Raw genomic sequence first — 19,801 nt, forward strand, 5'->3', positions numbered from 1 at the left:
CTACCTGCATGCGTGCATGCAAACACACATGTACACAATGTGTTTTATTAATTGAAGGGTTAGGATAGAACTTGTTGTTGTTCACATCTCAGTGTAGGCAGATTTAAATTCTCAACACAGTATACACACATATTTTCATGATGTTTTACAGGAATAAGCATTTGTCTGATTAACAACAAACATGGAACTTAATCAATGTTGGCCTGTGTGTCTGAGTAACAGCTGAATAGTAAATTAATTAGGTATGAAATGACCCAGAGTTCACATTTCAGTTCATACAGTGCTGAAATTAGGGGTTTAAAATACAGATAAATTCTACTCCCACATCACACACACAACCCAGTGCATTCACCTCAGCTTTTTCCCTCCATAGGAAAAAAAGCAAAACCAACTCAGACCCTGTTTGCCGAATGCCCGAACTCTCCAAGCTGCACAGGTATCTCTGCTTCTCTGTGTCTCACCCTTGGACCCTAAGGACTTACCCAGCTGTCCCAGTAACATGTGAGGTTTCTGCATTTTCAGACCAGGAGAAGTTACGTGTCGTGGGAGGAAAGGACAGATGCTCAGGGAGAGTGGAGGTTTGGTACCGTGGCTCCTGGGGAACAGTTTGTGATGACTCCTGGGACATGGCGGATGCTAACGTTGTGTGTAAACTACTGGGCTGTGGATCTGCTGTATCTGCCCTGGGCGAGGCTGCATTCAGCGAGGGGACTGGTCCCATCTGGGTGGAGACGGTGAATTGCAGAGGGACAGAGTCATCTCTCTGGGACTGTCCTGCCAAGCCCTGGGGTGAGAGCAACTGTGGTCATAAGGAAGATGCTGCTGTGAATTGCTCAGGTGAGTGACAGGAGATGTTTCTGCTACATGCTGTAATTTTCAGGGAGGAGGATGGATCAGCCTCTGCCCCCCATCCCTTTGGTCCCAGACCAGGCCTTTCCATCTCCTGTGTGCAGGAGCATCATGGATGCTGTGGGGTGGGACCTTTGTGGGGTCAGATTGACTCAAACATCAGCCCACATAACCCCTGCATCCATCACAGACCTCAGTGTGCTGGTTTGTAACTAAAGTCCTCATCGCTGCACAGAGCACAAAGGACTTGGACTCTAAATCACTAACAAACAGGCCCTGTGCTGCTGTGATGGAGTTTGTGGAGGTGACAGATGGAGACAACCAGGGACTCTCAGAAGGGACATTCCCCCGGTAACAAGCATGTCACCTCCCCCTCGCTCCAACCTCCAACTCTCCTCCCTTTCCCTTTGCAGATCTGACAGAGAGGACAGATTCTCCAAATATCCCAGTGAAAGCATCCCCCTCCTCCCATCAAGAGTTAAATTTCCCTGTTGCAGGGTCACAGAGGAGGAGCTGCAAACTGCAGCCTGAGGGAAGGAGCTCCTTTCCATGGCCTGTGAAATCTGAGGGGGAAGGACACCCGGGTGGGAGCTGCAGGCCCTGCTAAAGCCAGAGGATTCCTGTCTTCTGGTTCCAGCTGACAGAGCAGGGCCCATGATTTAAACAGCAGCCTGTGAGCTGCCCCCATGGCACACAGACTGTCCCAGCCCATTACCCTGCTGTCCTGGGCCATGCAATGACTGACTGGGGAGCTCCCCAGGACCCCCCCCTCCTCCAATGCTCACAGGTTAATCTCTCCCTGTTGCATGTTCATTTCCATCCAGCTCCCCCGCGCCGCCCTCCGACTGACAGTGGAAGAGTCACGGCACCCGTGGTCATCTGCATTATCATGGGGGCCCTGCTCTGCCTGGTCTTAATCATCCTGGGGGCGCAAGTGCGAAGTGCCAGGGCACAGCGCAGAGGTGGGTCCCGATTGGTGTCACTGTGTGAAATGCCTCTGCAATGGGGCTACTATAATGTGGGTGCATAACTGGCTGGATAACTATACTCAGAGAGTAGTTATTAATGGTTCCCAATCCTGCTGGAAAGATATAACAAGTGGGGCTCCGCAGGGGTCTGTTTTGGGACCGGCTCTGTTCAATATCTTAATCAACGACTTAGATATTGGCATAGAATGTACGCTTGTTAAGTTTGCAGATGATACCAAACTGGGAGGGGTTGCAACTGCTTTGGAGGACAGGGTCATAATTCAAAATGATCTGGACAAATTGGAGAAATGGTCTGAGTTAAACAGGATGAAGTTTAATAAAGACAAATGCAAAGTGCTCCACTTAGGAAGGAACAATCAGTTTCACACATACAAAATGGGACGAGACTGTCTAGGAAAGAGTACGGCAGAGAGGGATCTAGGTGTTATAGTGGACCACAAGCTAAATATATGTCAACAGTGTGATGCTGTTGCAAAAAAAGCAAACATGATTCTGGGATGCATGAACAGGTGTGTTGTGAGCAAGACACAAGAAGTTATTCTTCCGCTCTACTCTGTGCTGGTTAGGCATCAACTGGAGTATTATGTCCAGTTCTGGGCACCGCATTTCAAGAAAGATGAGGAGAAATTGGAGAGGGTCCAAAGAAGAGCAACAAGAATGATTAAAGGTCGTGAGAACATGACCTATGAAGCAAGGCTGAAAGAATTGGGTTTGTTTAGTTTGGAAAAGAGAAGACTGAGAGGGGACATGATAGCAGTTTTCAAGTATCTAAAAGGGTGTCATAAGGAGGAGGGAGAAAACTTGTTCACCTTAACCTCTAAGGATAGAACAAGAAGCAATGGGCTTAAACTGCAGCAAGGGAGGTTTAGGTTGGGCATTAGGAAAAAGTTCCTAACTGTCAGGATGGTCAAACACTGGAATAAACTGCCTAGGGAGGTTGTGGAATCTCCATCTCTGGAGATATTTAAGAGTAGGTTAGATAAATGTCTATCAGGGATGGTCTAGACAGTATTTGGTCCTGCCATGAGGGCAGGGGACTGGACTCAATGAACTCTCGAGGTCCCTTCCAGCCCTAGAATCTATGAATATATGAATAGCAGGGGGGCTGCAGGGTGTGAGGGTGAGGGGCAATTCCAGGCTGGGTGGGGTGGACGAGGGGGCCTGTTAACTCCTCTCTCATTTAATATTTCATTAACTGTCTGGCAGTGGAACAGCCCAGCCATGAAATCTGGAGATGATACTAGCTAGTGAGCGTCACAGTTTCAGAGAAGCTGCATCTGTATCCCCCCAACCCTCCAGTGATCCACTCCAGGAGTGTCTGCTCAGGCCTCCAGACGCCACCTGTCACTGGGTGGAAACCCCCTGTCCCACCTCCTTGTGGCCAGGGGTTTTTAATACTGCACAGCCCCCTGCCTTCCACTGTGATACCCCCAGCAAACCAGTCTGCTTACAGGCCAGCCCCCATGCTGTGCGTTCTCCCCAAGGGCTATGAGCAGTGTGTTGCCAGCAGTTACAAGTTACCACCCAGCTCTCTCTCAGCAGACTGCACCTTATTATTAGGATAAAAGTATGACAGAGAAAACATTAAAAACAATAAACATTCCTTCACACTTGCTGAACATACCGGAATTCACCCGTCTTCCTCATGGGCAGTCTGGGAGACCAACATCCCTCCAATGATTCAGTGTTGGGATCCGCGTGGACAGAAGGTCCTGCCCATTTGCTGAATCAAAATGAAGGCCCTGAGTCTGTATAAACTCAGCCTTTCATACCAAAAGTCTTTCTTTGTCTCTTGGTCTCTGGTAACCCAGTTTGAACCAGTCTGTGTAAACCACCCTGAAGGTTGTTACCTTTCTGGAGTTGTTTACAAACTCAGTGATTCACCTTAATCACCCCCTCCGGCCCCAACAAACACACACACTGTTTTTTTCTTCCTGGAGGAGCTGTGGGAACCCTCCCACATACAGTGGAACATAAACCATTCATAGCTTTAATATAGTGATTCCCAAAGATACTGCCTGGAGTTGCAGTATCTGTCACAGGGAGGGATTCTGAATATCATGAGTAGAGACATCATGGAAAAGGAACCTAGAGAAATTGCAAATATTTTCAGCGGAAAAAAGTGTATAAAAATAGAGCTGTGGTAAATAGTTGTGAAGAGAGTGATCCAGTAGAAAAGACAATCTGAGGAAGGAGAAATGCGCAAAAGGAGCATTATACTGTATTGTACTCAAAGCTGGCACTTGTAGGGGATTTGACATTTATAACACACATACAAACATTAGCTAGCAGCTCCTTTGCAAGAAGACCGAGAATGGGATTGCCATCAACATACACGTAATATTCACAACTTTTCAGTAAGACAATGACTATAATCAGACTTCATGGTTCAGGGCTTCAGCTAGTCGCCTGCAGGGGTCAGGAAAGAATTCTGGGAAGCCCCCATATTTTGTTTTATTTTGCTTTCCTTTGTTTCTTGCCCTCTTCTGAATTATCAGACATTAGCTACAGATGGAGATGTGACATTGGATGGGCTGGACCAGTCCTTTGAGGTGGTTCAGAGAAACCTCTTTCTAAGATATCTGGCAGGTGTGTCTTTTCCACGTGCTCAGTGTCAAACCGATTGTCAGATTTGGGGTCACGAAGGAATTTTCCCCCAGGGCAGATTGGCAAAAAGGGACCTCAGGGGATTTTCATCTTCCTCTGAACCATGGAGCATGGATTGCCTGCCAGGATTATCTAGGCATCTCTCACCTAGTCAGTTCCTTGCTATTGCAGGGGCCTGGGACATTGGTGGTACCTTAATCGCTCCTGCTTTCTGCCTGTGGCACACAAGAGTTTATTCTGCTGAGGACTGAAATGCTTTAGTCTAAGTGCATCTTTGGGCTCAAACCTAGGGGTATCTGGGTGAAATGCAGTGGCCTGTGTTATACAGGAGGTCAGACTAGATATTCTAATGGTCCCTTCTGGCCTTAAGTCTATGAAAAAAAGTGTTATCACCATTTTGCAGATTAACACCAGCGTGCAGGAAGAATTATTTAAGCTGCTCCGAAGGGGAATAGCCCGGAATAATGGGATGACATTAAAAAGGGAACATCTAAGGTGAATGTGAGGAAGCTTCCTGACAGACTCTGGGAACGATCGTCAAAGTGTTGTTGTGGAAAGAAACCCTGTCCCCTGGCTCATATAAATTCCAGCAGTGGGAATGTGCTGTAGGGTTCAGGCTCACACTGGGCCCATGGGTAGGGGCTGGATGATCCCATAGTTTTTCTCATCTCTGGTTTCAATAACCCTGTGCAAACCCTGACCTTTGTTTTCAGGTTCCAGAAGACCCTTGGATCCCTTCTCTGAGGCCGTGTACGAGGAGATTGATTATAACCTGATGAGAGAGAAGCAGGAGATGTTCAGTCGCTCAGGTCTGTGTGTCTCACTCTTAACAGGGAGCAGCTATCTAATGCCCTTTCCATCTGAGGCCCTGACCCAGAGTTAAATCACTGCAGCTTCATCCCTGTGAGCTTGTCACTGGCGCTGGGCACAAGTCTTCACTGCAAAATGTTTTGGTGAAAAATGCAGATTCAGGAACACCGAAACATTTCACAAATTCCTGTCAATTTCACCCAGTGGTTCCAAATACACAAATAGACTGATAGAGATGGGCTTCCTTCATACCATACACTGAGTGTCCCAATTCTAGGGACAGTTAATGTCACTCTGCCCATCCTGCAGCTTTGGAATGGAACCAGTGAGGGGTCAGGAAAGCGAGGGCTGTCTGGGGCCAGGCTAAACTATCATTTGAAAACTGCTCTGGAGCATTGGAGCAGGGGATGTTCTGTGCCCCCCTCCCACCACAAGCACTGGTCTGCTGGGTCGGCTCCCTCCTGCCTCCGGAGCAGAGAGATCAACCCAGGAGAGCCTCAATGACTTTGGGTCACGGCCCTTTTATCCTTTCTGCCATTTTGTCTCAATGTCTGATGGGAACATCCTGCCCAAGGGCTGTGCTGTGGTGGGGATCTAGGAACATGCTCAGGGCATCCCCCAGCACCACTGACAAAATAGTTACAGTGAATCACAGACTCTGCTCTGGGCCTTTCTTGGCCTAATCTGGAAACACCATGGAAAGCTGATTGACTGATTCATGGGGGAGGTGGGTATTTACCCTTAAGAAGGAGGATTCCCCTCTGTGGCTGAGGAGGCCAGGACTATTGTGGAACTTCCCTGGACCAGCAGCCAGACACGTGCCCTTCACTCACCCCAGCATCTTTCAGGTCACATTGTAGCATCCCCTCAGTCACATTTACTTCAATAACATGGATATTTCTCTTGGGGAGTCTATGTCAGCTTCTCACCGCTCAGAGTCCCTGTGAGTCACCATCTCCCGTAGAAGAAGGAATAGACTGAGACTGGAAATCCTGCCCCTGGCCCCGGGTGTGTTTCCAGTCCCACAGTTCTGCTGTTCTCACTGTGATGAATTTCTGGTTCTTGTCTCTCCAGTCTCCTATTCAGATGACTCAGTGACGAAGCTGCAGTATTACACCGGGGACAGCGAGGGGGAAAACGATCCTGGATCAGAACAAGGTAATGGGGGAGGGGCAGACTTAGGCCGAGAGACCCAAATCTGGGCAGAGAACAGAATTTCTGTGACACTTTCTGTAATCGCAGCCATTTCCCCACACACGGTTCCCATTTTACACAGTCGGGTCTAATCCCACTGAATAGGATTTCTGCCAGAATCTCAGGATGGGAACATGTCAAGGCTCCTTCCCCACTCTGAACTTTAGGGTACAGATGTGGGCGCCTGCATGAAAACTTCTAAGCTTAACTACCAGCTTAGATCTGGTTTTGCTGCCACCACTCCCAAGTGCTAACTCCCTTCCTTGGGTAGCCTTGAGAGACTCCGCCACCAATTCCCTGGTGAACACCGATCGAGAACCCCTTGGATCTTAAAACAAGGAAAAATCAATCAGGTTCTTAAAAAGAAGGCTTTTAATTAAAGAAAGAAAGGTAAAAATCATCTCTGTAAAATCAGGATGGAAACTAACTTTACAGGGCAATCAAACTTAAAGAGCAAACAGAGATAAACACTCTAGCAAAAGGAACATTTACAAGTTGAGAAAACAAAGATAAAATTAACCCACCTTGCCTGGCTCTTACTTACAAGTTTGAAATATGGGAGACTTGTTCAGAAAGATTTGGAGATCATGGAATGATGTCCGGTCCCTCTTAGTCCCAAGAGTGAACAACAACCAAAACAAAGAGCACAAACAAAAGCCTTCCCCCCACCAAGATTTGAAAGTATCTTGTCCCCTTATTGGTCCTTTGGGTCAGGTGTCAGCCAGGTTACCTGAGCTTCTTAACCCTTTACAGGTAAAAGGATTTTGGAGTCTCTGGCCAGGAGGGATTTTATAGTATTGTACACAGGAGGGCTGTTACCCTTCCCTTTCTAGTCCCCTGGGAGTGGCTCCCAGTGATCTCCCCAGGTGAGGAGCTGGAGGAGATGTGTCAGTCTCTTTGGATGGAAGGTGTCAGTGGAGGAAGAGAGATGAGAAAATTGTCTTGTGTAATAATTGCAGATGGGCTCACCCAAATTCACTGATCCAAACCCACCAGAACATTGCGGGAGGGGGAATTTTCAGATTCTGACCCCAGCTCTGGATCTCAGTTTTGGAGCTGGCACCGGTCGCTATAACAGGCTGAAACAAACCCGTGGATGTGAACTTCCCGACCTGGGCCCATCTCTAAGTATAAACAGGGCGGCATTTCTACCCCAGCTGCTCTCAAGGGAGTCCATGAATTTGGGCCCTGTGGGAGTTTAGCCTGGGGCTGGGGGAGGAGACACTGACCAGATGAGCCAGTTCTGCTGAGAAGCTGGAGCGCTGCCAAGCTGAGGCCTGGGCTGCCTGAGAGGCTAGTGGAGAGCAGGAGCTCACAAAGGATCAGGCCAGTGACCTCCCAGCGGGAGCTTTAATTCCTGCAGAGGGGAGGTTCCCCCTCCCCAGGGTAACAGGAAAATTCAAACCCATCTGCAGAGATCAGCTGGATTCACACAGGCCTGGCAGCGCCCGTGTCCCAGCCTGTTATCTCAACACAAGCCCAGATCCTGCTCCCACTGAAACACATGCAAGAGCTGCTGTTGGATTCTGCAGGGACAGGATTGGCCCCTAGTTATTTCTGGGACTCCTGTTTCACTGTAGTTCTCTGACTTGTGCCTTTCTCACCATGGGTTCCCTGTGACTTTTCCTCTCACATGCCATGATAAACAGCTCTAGTATAAGGTCCACCTGACCTAAAGAGACGCTGTTGGTGCCAGGGGCTGAGTGTGGTGTTTGCTGTTCCAGAGGGAGCTTCCCCAGGGGGGTCTCAGCTGGATTACGATAACGTGGAGGAGCCTGCCTTGAACGATGTCTCCCAGACTCCAGACGGCCGAGGTGAGCAGTGAATCAGCCTCCTGGAAGCAACGTCACCCTGACGAAAAACTAATTGTATTTCCCAGAAGGGACAATAGTGGTTTGTTAAGAAAACCACAAAGTTCACCCACCAGTATTGTCTATTGGCGTAACGTGGGGCGCTGACCAAGTGCATTACAAGAGCTGTGTGGAGGCCCAGGGGTAGGGAAGCGTGTAGGGTGACCAGACAGCAAGGGTGAAAAATCGGGACGGGGGTGGGGGGTAATAGGAGCCTATATAAGAAAAAGACCCAAAAATCGGGACTGTCCCTATAAAATCGGGACATCTGGTCACCCTAGAAGCGTGTGATGTCCTAGGTCAAAATAGAGGCTGCTTGCAGGGACGGAAGGAGCAGTTTGCTCAGGAGCTGCCCACACGGTACTTGGCTCAGGTCACTGACCTGGGACCCTCACTGCCCTGAGCACTAGGGTTACTCACTATTTGTAAAGGCAACGCACCAAAGCAGAGACCTTTACATAACAGCAATGTTCCCTGCCAGCCTTTCTTGGCATGCAGCTATGGCAGCTTATATACATCTGTGTCAGACACACTGTGACTGGGGGTGGGTGGGACAGAGATTTTACACCAAAGGGCCAATTTCGCACCCTTATTAGCTGTCTCAGCTCCCAGTGGTGTCAGCACATTGGAGACTGATGGCAGTTTATGGCGTAAACTTTATCAGGAGAACACATTGAAAAGACATTTTAAAAATCATGTCAAGTTTAGGAAGCCGGGAACAAACTCTGGACAATTCCAAGTCATTTACATTCATGATGATTGTAACCAAATGCCTTGTGGAACAATCCCTCTGGACTAGACCCCAGTCACCTCTTTCTAGAACTCCCCCTTGTCAGCTGGGAGTTCTAGGATCCACTCAACCAGCTATTGAAATGTATCAAATCAATGTGATATGTAAACCCCCCAGTCTGAGGTTCCAGAGGAGGGCTCTGCTTACCACCCTGAGGTGGAAGTTAAGTGCTGAGAAATCCCCAGGGACCAGTGAGGCTGGTGCATCTGCAGCTTGTAGTTTAATTATGTCTTCACTGTGACTATTCCCTTAATTACGTCACTTCTTTACATCAGATGTCCCTGCTTTGCCTGGAGATGTCCCAGGGGATGGTTATGATGATGCCAGAGAAGTGTCTGATCCTGAAGGTGACCCTGCTTTGGAGCAGAATTATGAGCAAGGCACTGGGGTGAGTGACAGGGACAGGGATTCACAGACAGGTGAGTGGAGAACTGTTTACACTTCACACTGTGTCTGCAGAGGGATTGAAATGTGGAGTACACAGCAAGGGTACAGCCCTGGCCAACCCAACGCCTGTGAGGCTTCGGTGCCTGCAATGGGGAAAGGAACAGCAGGGTCCCTGCTGGGTGGTATTTTGTGGTCAAAACCAGCAAGATACCTAGGAACTTTCTGCCTCTAGGTTCCAATCCTTGTATGGCTGCCACACCCTGGATGTGCTCGATTCCCACCAGTTCATTGTGCATGTATCTTTTAGGCAGAATCCTATGAATCAAAGTCCTGTTACTGCTGTGCAAATGTTAAAAAGACAGGACATGTCCTGTAAAAGTCGGGTTTTGCGCATTGTCCTTGGCCAAAATCTCCCCCCTTCCCAATTTTGCCATGAGCAGAGACACCATAGGATATCCCAGAAGAGGTGCAGTGGTGAGGAAATGTGCATTGCTTAGTACTTGATAAGAATAACTTGCTTATGTTCATTGTTAGGGCAGAGTGAAAGTTATGACGTTCTTAAATAAGGGCTGGTCCACACTAAGCCCCCAGTTCGAACTAAGATACACAACTTCAGCTACATGAATAACGTAGCTGAAGTCGAAGTATCTTAGTTCGAACTTAAAGGTACTTACCGCAGGTCCACACATGGCAGGCAGGCTCCTCCGTCGACTCTGCCTACTCCTCTCGCGGAGCAGGATTACCAGCGTCGACGGCAAGCACTTCCAGGATCGATTTATCGTGTCTAGACAAGACGCAATAAATCGATCCCAGAAGATCGATTGCTTGCCGCCGAACCAGCGGGTAAGTATAGACGTACCCTAAGCGCTTCTGGTTGGTAAGTGCTTGGGTTTTCTCCATAAAGTAACAGGTAAATTGAGTTATAGCTTGGCAATATTAGCTGTTCTGGAAACCAAAGGTTTTACTTTCCAGACTATTTACAGAGATGATGGATTAGAGCTTGTCATAGAGCTGCCAGAAGACTGAAGGGGAAACAGTTCCTAATCATTACTGTAGAGCAGAGATTCTCAACTGTGGCACACATAATATATTCTGGAGTGGCATGAGAAGCCAGAACAGAGAGTGGTGTCTCCTTTCCAGGCACCCAGCTTTGAAGGCAGTGCTGCCACCAGCAGCGATGCAGACGTGAGGATGGCAGAGTATGGTGTTGCCACTCTCACGTCTCTGCTGCTGATGATGGTAGTGCTGCCTTCAGAGCTGGGCAGACGGAGAGCTATATACTTAAATGGCTCTTTTTTATTCAATGCCTTTCTGTTTGTAATATTTAGTGAGAGCTGCATGTTGATCTTTATTAATCAGTGTATGTACTTGTGTGGTTGGGGTGGGAGGCGTCAACTATAATGGACACAAAGAAGGGGGGTGATCAAATGAGTTTGAGAAACACTGCTGTAAACTCCACCTTGCTCTGCTGCTGCACATCACCATAGACTGAATCCACTGACTGTATGTGTCTCCCTTGGCATTTTCAGGTGGGAGTCTGCACTCGCTAACTAGTGAAGTTGTCTCTGGGAGGGACAGGGAAACCCCGTTCCTGCTTCCTGGAGATGCAGGTTATGATGATGTGGAACATGGTGACTCTGGGGGATCAATATCAGAACGATTTGATTGGAAAAAATAACCTAGTGATGATGTAAATGCTTTGCCTTTTTCTCTCAGAAATGCTCCCTCTGTTGTGATGGCCTACAGACAGTCCCTGCCTGGTAGATAGACAAAGTAGGTGTTTTTATACGATTTGTGTGAAGTTGCAGGAAATACTAGTGGAGTTGGAAAAGGTTCATAAACTTTCTTTGTATAATTTTCCATCCCTTGAAGGGGGGGAAGATTCCTGCTGTTTTTGTCTATAATTTCTTCAGCTTGAAATTTGCCTTTTTCATATTAAATCCTCTCTGAATTCTTCCCCCGGGTGGAAGTTTTTCTTGCCAGATGAACTGTGCAGTTTCCAGTTTCCTTGGGGAGAGGCTGAGATACAACAAACCAAGCGACAAGGGTGGGCCACCTCTGGATATTGCTGGCTGTTTGACGTTGGGGGGAGGTTACATTGAATGTTCTATTAGGCATGTGTTAAAAGTGGAAACCCAGAAAGAGAATATTCTGAGATGAGCAACAGGGTTGTTCCTAAACCTAGTTCAGATCTGTAACCTTCATTGAATCCAAGGAGATAAATGGGAAATTCTCCCTCATAATTCACACCTGAAATTAAACAAACTGAAAAGAATTCCCCATTAGCAATAAATGTGGAGGATGAATATTTCTGCTTGGACAATAAATGAATTTTATAGAAAATAATGACAAGAGGAGGGTTAATAAGAATCTGGGTTTCCACTAAAGCAATAAAGCTAAAACAAGTAACCAATCACTGAGTTGTTACTAGAAACCCTAGTAAAACTGATCATGTTCACACAGTGCAATATTTATTTCCATGATGATCTACAAATATAGTTTAAAATCGATGCTGAGCTGAGTACTGACCAGTGGGGAAGCCAGAAGTTTTCTGTGGATGAACCTTCAGTGAAATCAGTATCAGAAATCACGCAGAGTACATCGCTATTTCACCGAAATGTCTGTCTTTCCTTTACCACAAATCCTGCATTCAGTTTGGTCACTTCATCAGTACACAAGTACAATGGCAAAAGAAATGTCAAGAGAAGGCACTTCCAATCATCTGCATTCAACAGGGCCAGGGGTCATATGAAGAGACAGAAATACAACAATTTACTTTCAAAAGGAGAAAAATAAAAAGACATTCTTGAGACGTGCAGTAGGGCATACTGACCCTCGGAGAGTGAATAAGGAAATCTCGGGGGCTGTGCTACCCTGTTCCCGAGGTTTTGTCCTCAATACAGATGTGTGGGACAAAGGAAATCACCACAGAGAGAGGAGGTGGCCCCAGGGTAGATGTTTGTGCTTTGGCAGGGAACCCAGGCTGCTGATGCTGCCTAGGGCCTGGGACTGGAGTCTTAAAGAGGGAGCTGGTGAAGGTTCCGCTCTTCTTTCAGGCTCAAGGAATCCTAGCAAATATTCCTGGGTTGGTCAGTCCAAGGGTAGTTAATTATTTTTTGTCAAGGTCCAGATTTCTTGGTCAAGGTTAGTTAAGGTCCAGACTCAAGAGAAACATTTTTCACACCACAAGTGCCCCTGTTCAACGAACACATACAATTCTGTGTAATATACCCAGGGCCTATTGCAGGGGTAGTCAATAGGCAGATTGCGGACCAAAGCCAGACCGCCAGAGGTTTTTGACTGGATTTCAAAACTCTGGGGGGCCATGGGCACTTAGTATGTGGGGAGGCTAGTTAGGGTTACCAACTTTCCAATTTCTGAAAACCAGACACCCCTGCTCCTTCCCATCCTTCAAGGCCCTGCCCTCTGCTCATTCCTCTCCCCCCACCCTCTATCATCTCTGCTCTCACCCCTTTAATATTAAAACTGGCATTTGATAATTACTAAACAAGGTGTAATTGCTTTGAATATTTTGAAAAGAAAAAAGTTAAAACTGACAGAGACATGTTTAAGGACCTGATTCTGAAAACCCTATTTCATCTGACTACTCCTTACTCCCATCAGCAGTCCAATTGAAGTTAATGTAAGCTCAATAGGATTACTTGCATGAGCAAAGATTATTCTTGTAATGTGCAGGATTGAGCCCAAAAATTGTTACTGTGGAAAGAAATCCAAAGAACTGGGCCAATCCCATCCTCTGAAGAGTATATAACTTTTAAAAGCTTATAATATGTACTTTATTAATAGACTGGAATGGCTCCAAAGTTATTCGCAAGCAGAGATGTGTTTGCGGACTGGGATCCATAATGATTCATTTGTAGTAGAGAAATCTAAGGAAATGTCCATCCTTCCCTCATCTATGCATTCTCTAGCCCTGAACATTCAGTAACTTCACAGCCAGGGGAATGCATTTGTCCTTTTCTCTATATATTTTTTTCTGTGCTTTGCATTAGTCTAATTTTCTAAAATCTATTATGACAAGCTATTTATCTCAGGCCACAGCTTGGAAACTTTGGTGTGCCTTTCCCATGCCTCCTCCTTTGTAGGAATTTAACTAATAACTCACAGTGTATAATAATCCAGACTTTCTGAAATGAATTCACAGCATTCCCTTAAAAAGAAAATGTCCTGGCCTCAAAGTCTGTGTATTACAACTTGAGTGTGAATCCAAAAATAAGAATAAAAGCCTCATGTTATCTACCTTGTCTAAAAAAAAAATATCACGCTTCAGAAAAACTGGGAAGCATCCCAGGCAAACTTAAAACTGTGTCATATGTCTTTACATATTGACTTTAAACAGTTGAACCTTTTAAAATTGTCAGCATTAATCAGCAAACGTATCCATGCTGTTTGCAACAGTATTATAGGGTAACAATTGTTATGTTCTCATTTTTCTTGATTTTTTTCTTCTTTCACAAAATACCTTAAAAAAAAAGTAAATACATTTTGGACAGCATTTGAAAGCACCAGAAATAAGTAAATATCATTGGGGGCGAAAAATATGTCCTATTCCCATCCTCTCTCCTCCTGGGCGGGTGTTTAATTTGGATTTGGATTTTTGTTGCACTGCCTCCAGTAGCCCTGTTTAGCTGCTGGGATCTCATAGCCTTATTGAGGGGCTAATTCCCGGTCTCTGAAGCTGGGGAAATTTAGAGGAGACATGAAAGAGAGATTTTAAGCTTCTGACTGGAAACATACAGCCCAGTCCAACCACACACACAGCACATCACAAAAAACATATACAGCACAACCACACAAACCCAACAAAAACACATGCACACAGAGCACAACCCAATCCAAATACAGGCACAGCACAACACAAAACATACAAAAAACAGAAACACACAACCCCAACACAAAATACCCATACAGCGTGATACAAAACATACACACAAAACAACCTCACACACAACAAATAATCCAAACACACACGCCGCCACCTGCATACACAGCACAACACAAACACACAAACACAGCCTTCCATCCCTACCCCACAGCACGCACAACACTGTCCTCCACTCGCCAGGTCTTAGCTGCCTTCCTGAGCCTCCCAGAGCCCTGCAGCCCTGCGGGGCACCCCGAGACTCCCCGCGTTACCTGCAGCAGCTGGGTGAGTCACAGCTGCTCAGTGGGGACAGTTACTTCACGCCCTGGGACCTGCTGCCGGGAAGACCGGACCGGAGCCAGTCCTGGGGAGCGGGCAGGCGGAGCTGCAGGCTGGAGAGGGGGTGAGAACGCGAGGGACAGGCAACGAGCTGAGCTGGCCTGGCCCCTCTCCTGCCCCCGGATTCACCTGCCGCCTGCAGAGGTGGGCTGGGAGAGGGTCACAGCCCTGCTGCCCCCCGGCTTTCTGGCAGCCAAGTGCCGCGCTGCGGTGAGCAGTGCCTGCCTGGCCCCCACTGTTCCGCCACCCCTGCAGGCAGTAACCAGGCTCTCAGCACCCCTAGGGCTAGTGCAGGGAGAGGGGTGAGTGGCCATATGCTGGCGGGCTTGTGGGAGATGGCACCCGGGACTGACTCAGGACTTGGGGGGGGGCAGGTGCCCCCCTCCCTAAATGGAGCCCTGCCAGGTGTGCGGCGCACCAGAACTGGGCGGCATCAGCTGAAACCCTGAGCTGAAACCTGGAGCCCTGGCGTGCCCAGCAGGGCTCCATTTGGGCATGGGGGGGGGGGGGGCATACGCCCTCCCCCACTTACAAGTCAGCCCCAGGCGCCAGCTCCCACAAGCTGCAGGCTTTAACTGAAAACCACTTAGTGGGTACTCCTCTCTCCAGCATCCAGATAACCAATTCCCAATGGGATCCAAACCCCAAATAAATCCGTTTTATCCTGTATAAAGCTTATATGGGGTAAACTCATAAATTGTCCGCTGATAGAGAGATATGCACAGCTGTTTGCTCCTCCAGGCCTTAATTACTACATCAGTGTTATATTTGGGGTTTGAATCCCATTGGGATCTGGGTGTCTGGGTGCTAGAGACAGGAGCACTTTCTAAGCTGTTTTCAGTTAAGTCAGCAGCTTGTGGGGGATGTGGTTCAGTCCTGGATCTGTGTTTGTAGCAGGCTAGCGTGTCAGGCTCAACAAGACAGGGTACTGAAGTCCCAAGCTAGCAGGGAAAATGGGCTCAGAGGTAGTCTCAGCACATCAGGTGGCAGTCCCAAGGGGGTCTCTGTGATCCCACCCGTCACAACCCATTCCAGAGCTTCACCACCCTCCTAGTGAAATAGTTTTTCCTAATATCCAACCTAGACCTACCGCACTGCAATTTGAGATCATTGCTCCTTGTTCTGTCATCTGCCACCACTGAGAACAGCCTAACTCCATCCTCTTTGGAACCCCTCTTCAGGTAGTTGAAGGCTGCTATCAAATCCCCCCTCACTCTTCTCTTCTGCAGACTAAATAAGCCCAGTTCCCTCAGCCTCTCCTCATAAGTCATGTGCCCGAGCCCCCTGATCATTTTTGTTGCCCTCCACGGGACTCTTCAATTTGTCCATATCCTTTCTGTAGTGGGGAGCCAAAAACTGGACACAGTAATACATCTGTGGCCTCACTAGTGACGAATAGAGGGGTATAATCACTTGCCTCGATTTGCTGGCAACGCTCCTACTAATGCAGCCCAATATGCCATTAGCCTTCTTGGCAACAAGGGCACACTGTTGACTCATATCCAGCTTCTCGTCCATTGTAATCCCCAGTTCCTTTTCTGCAGAACTGCCACTTAACCAGTCGGTCCCCAGCCTGTAGCGGTACATGGGATTCTTCCATCCTAAGTTCAAGACTCTGCACTTGTCCTTGTTGAACCTCATCAGATTGCTTTTGGCACAATCCTCCAATATGTCTAGGTCACTCTGGACCCTATCCCTACCCCGCAGCTTTTCTACCTCTCCCCCCAGTTTACTGTCATCCGCGAACTTGCTGAAAGTGCAATCCATCCCATCATCCATCTTTTAATGATATTGAAAATATTGAATAAAACCCACCCCAGGACCAACCCTTGGGGCACTCCACTTAAAACCGACTGCCAACTGGACATCAAGCCGTTGATCACTACCCATTGAGCCAGACAATCTAGTCAGCTTTCTATCCACCTTATAGTCCATTCATCCAATCCATACTTCTTTAACTTGCTGGCAAGAATACTGTGAGAGACCGTATCAAAAGCTTTGTCAAAGTCAAGGTATATCATGTCCACCACTTTCCCCTTATCAATAGAGACAGTTATCTCATCATAGAAGGCAATCAGCTTGGTCAGGCATGACTTGCACTTGGTGAATCCATGTTGACTGTTCCTGATCACCTTCCTCTCCTCCAAGTGTTTCAAAATGGATTCCTTGAGGACCTGCTCCATGTTTTTTTTCCAGAGACTGAGGTTAGGCTGACCGGTCTGTAGTTCCTCGGAATCGCCTTTTTCCCTTTTTTAAAGATTGGCACTATATTTCCCTTTTTCCAGTCATCTGGGACCTCCTCTGATCACCATGAGTTTTCAAAGATAATGGCCAATGTCTCTGCGCTCACATCAGCCAACTCCCTCAGCACCCTCGGAGGCATTGCATCTGGCCCCATGGACATGTGTATGTCCAGTTTTTCTAAATAGTCCTTAACTTGTTCTTTCACTGAAGAGGGCTTCTCACCTTCTCCCCATACTGTGCTGCCCAGTGCAGCAGTCTGGGAGCTGACCTTGGCTGTGAAGACGGAGGCAAAAACAGCATTGAGTACTTCAGCTTTTCCATGTCATCTGTCACTAGGTAGCCTCCCGCATTCAGTAAGGGCCCCACCCTTTACCTGACCGTCTTCTTTTTGTTAACATACCTTTAGAAACACTTCTTGTTACCTGTGACAGGGTCGGTAGCTCACCGGTGTGGCGCCTCCTCCTGGCCGCTTCGGAGAATTAGTTTTGCGCCAGTAGAGCGCCCTCTTTGGGTGGCGTTCCGCCTGTCGTCTCGCCTCTGTGGGGTGCACGGACTTGCGTTGCTCCCGACGTCGGCGTCCTCTTCCGGAGCACTGCCCTCCGACAGTGTCCCTTTGTCCAATCACACCCCCTTTCGGGGGGTGGTTACACAACAGCCCCACACCCTCGAGTCCGATCCTCACAGTCCAGGACCTGGTATGGTTCTGACCGGCCACTCCCTGCGGCCCGTGGCTTTGCGTGGGGCAGCACAGCAAACAAAGGGGGAAAAAGGGGGGGGGGGACTCAGGCCCGCCCACTACTCTGAGTCCCGGTCCAGAGGCCCTCGGGTGACAGTCTCACTGTCTTCCTTCTCCTTCCTCCTCTGACTATCCCTCTGGACCGCTTCCCCAACAGCCCTTCGCTACGCTAGGCCTCCTCCTCCCAGGCCTGCCGCCTAGCAGGCTATGGAGTAGGGCCTTCTCCCACTCTCTCAGGCTGGCCTGCACTGCGCTGTCCGTGGTGCTGGCCTCCCAGCTCTGGAGACAGACCTTCCCCTCTGAAGGCCTGGGACAGACTGACTGCTCCTGCTCTGGGCAGCCTTTTATATGGCTAAGCTGGGCCCTGATTGGCTGGCTCCAATCTGCCTTCTTATTGGCTCCCAGTAAGCCCTCTCCTGATTGGTTGGGCGACTGCGCAGGTGCCTAGGCCTGCTGCAGCCCACCCTCTCTGAGTGTGGGGCAATCGCCCCACCACACACCCTCCCCCTTAAGAACCTTCCCGGGGGGGGTATCCTAACCGGCCTAATGGCCTAGAGCTCGGAAAGCAACCTTTGTCCCGCAGTGGCTCGGCTTGCCGGCTCAAAGTCTAGAAACTTAGCCCTTGTCACTGGGTCTTATGGCCTACTGGCCCCAAAGTCCCGGAAATTAGTCTTTGCCAACGGGCAGCCCGGCTTATCCACTGTCTCAGCGGGGGGGTCCCACCGAAACACGCTGAGGCTTACCGGGTCCGACGTACCAGTCCGTCTCTTCCCTTAAGCTGCCTCCTATCAGTTCTGCTGCTGGAGTGTCCCACGGGTCTCCTGATTCTCCACGGGTCTCGTGGTCCACCGCCTCGGCTGGTCCCTCCCACAGTGAGGCTCCCTCTCATCCTGGAGAAGTCGCAGTCCTCGGCGGTTCCAGGAGTGTGGGCTGGTCCTCCACCGGGGCTTCCCGCAAGGGTTCTCCTCCCACGGTCGTCTGCCTAGGCTGGGGTGTGTTCCCTCCTCTCGCACTCTCTGTGCATTTGGGACACACCCCGTACAAGCGTGACGGATCCTCTGCCATCAGGGCTAACTGTCTAGGGCCTCGGCAGTTGGATGGGAGCTTGACTGCCCCCTCGCAGACCACCCCCTGCGCTAAGGATCCCCCTCCTTGATTCGATTCTTCGCCCTCCTCCCCTAGCCTCGAGAAGAAATCGGCGTTAGTATGGGCCTTACCCGGTCGGTGGAGCACCTGGAAGTCGTAAGGCTGGAGGGCGAGGTACCACCGCATAATTCTAGCATTTGTGTCTTTCATGCTGTGGATCCATCGCAAAGGGGCGTGATCTGTGATTAATTTAAAACTATTCCCTAGCAGATAGTAACGGAGGGCGTCGATAGCCCACCGTACCGCCAGGGCCTCTTTCTCTATCGTTGAGAAGTGTCTTTCTCGGGGGAACAGCTTCCGACTTAAATACAGTACTGGGTGTTCCTCCCCGTCTACTTCCTGGGAGAGTACTGCACCTAGGCCGACTTCCGAAGCGTCTGTTTGTAGTATAAACTCCTTCGTGAAGTCGGGGTGTCATAGTACTGGTTCTTGAGTGAGCCGTTCCTTGAGCGTGTTAAAGGCTCGCTCACATTGGGTAGTCCACTGTACCTGTCGAGGTTGGAAGTTCTTCGTTAGGTCTGACAGGGGGGCGGCTATAGATGCGAAGTCTGGTACAAAACGACGATAGTACCCAGCTAATCCCAAGAATTGACGCACTTGTTTCTTTGTCGTGGGGGTGGGTACATCTCTGAGGGCTTGTACCTTGCTAATCAGGGGTGTTAGTTTCCCCCCTCCTACCGTGTATCCCAGGTAGGTCACTTCTTCTTGGCCTAAGTGACATTTCGCCAGGTTAGCTGTTAGGCCGGCCGCTCTGAGGGCTTGTAGCACTGCTGCCAGGTGGTGTAAATGGCTCTCCCAGTCAAGGCTGTAAATCACGATGTCATCTATGTACGCCGCCGCGTATTGGTCGTGGGGTTGGAGGACCTTATTCATCAAACGTTGAAACGTGGCCGCCGCTCCATGTAACCCGAATGGCATGGTTACAAACTGGAAGAGGCCGAAAGGCGTAGGGAAGGCCGTCTTCGCTCGGGAGTT

The 19,801-nt window shown here is 48.8% G+C and overlaps 1 long non-coding RNA gene across 1 annotated transcript in view; it reads left to right on the forward strand.

Annotated features, from left to right (window-relative positions):
• The first annotated feature begins 372 nt into the window (after nt 1-372).
• LOC101938544 (uncharacterized) overlaps nt 373-19,801 on the forward strand; it is a 131,528-nt gene continuing 112,099 nt past the window's right edge. The window contains exon 1 of the long non-coding RNA XR_010594980.1: nt 373-436. This is a non-coding gene — a long non-coding RNA (uncharacterized LOC101938544). The remainder of the gene's footprint in view (nt 437-19,801) is intronic.

The sequence above is a fragment of the Chrysemys picta genome, unplaced genomic scaffold (assembly GCF_011386835.1).
Source record: "Chrysemys picta bellii isolate R12L10 unplaced genomic scaffold, ASM1138683v2 scaf1, whole genome shotgun sequence".
Taxonomy (NCBI): domain Eukaryota; kingdom Metazoa; phylum Chordata; order Testudines; family Emydidae; genus Chrysemys; species Chrysemys picta.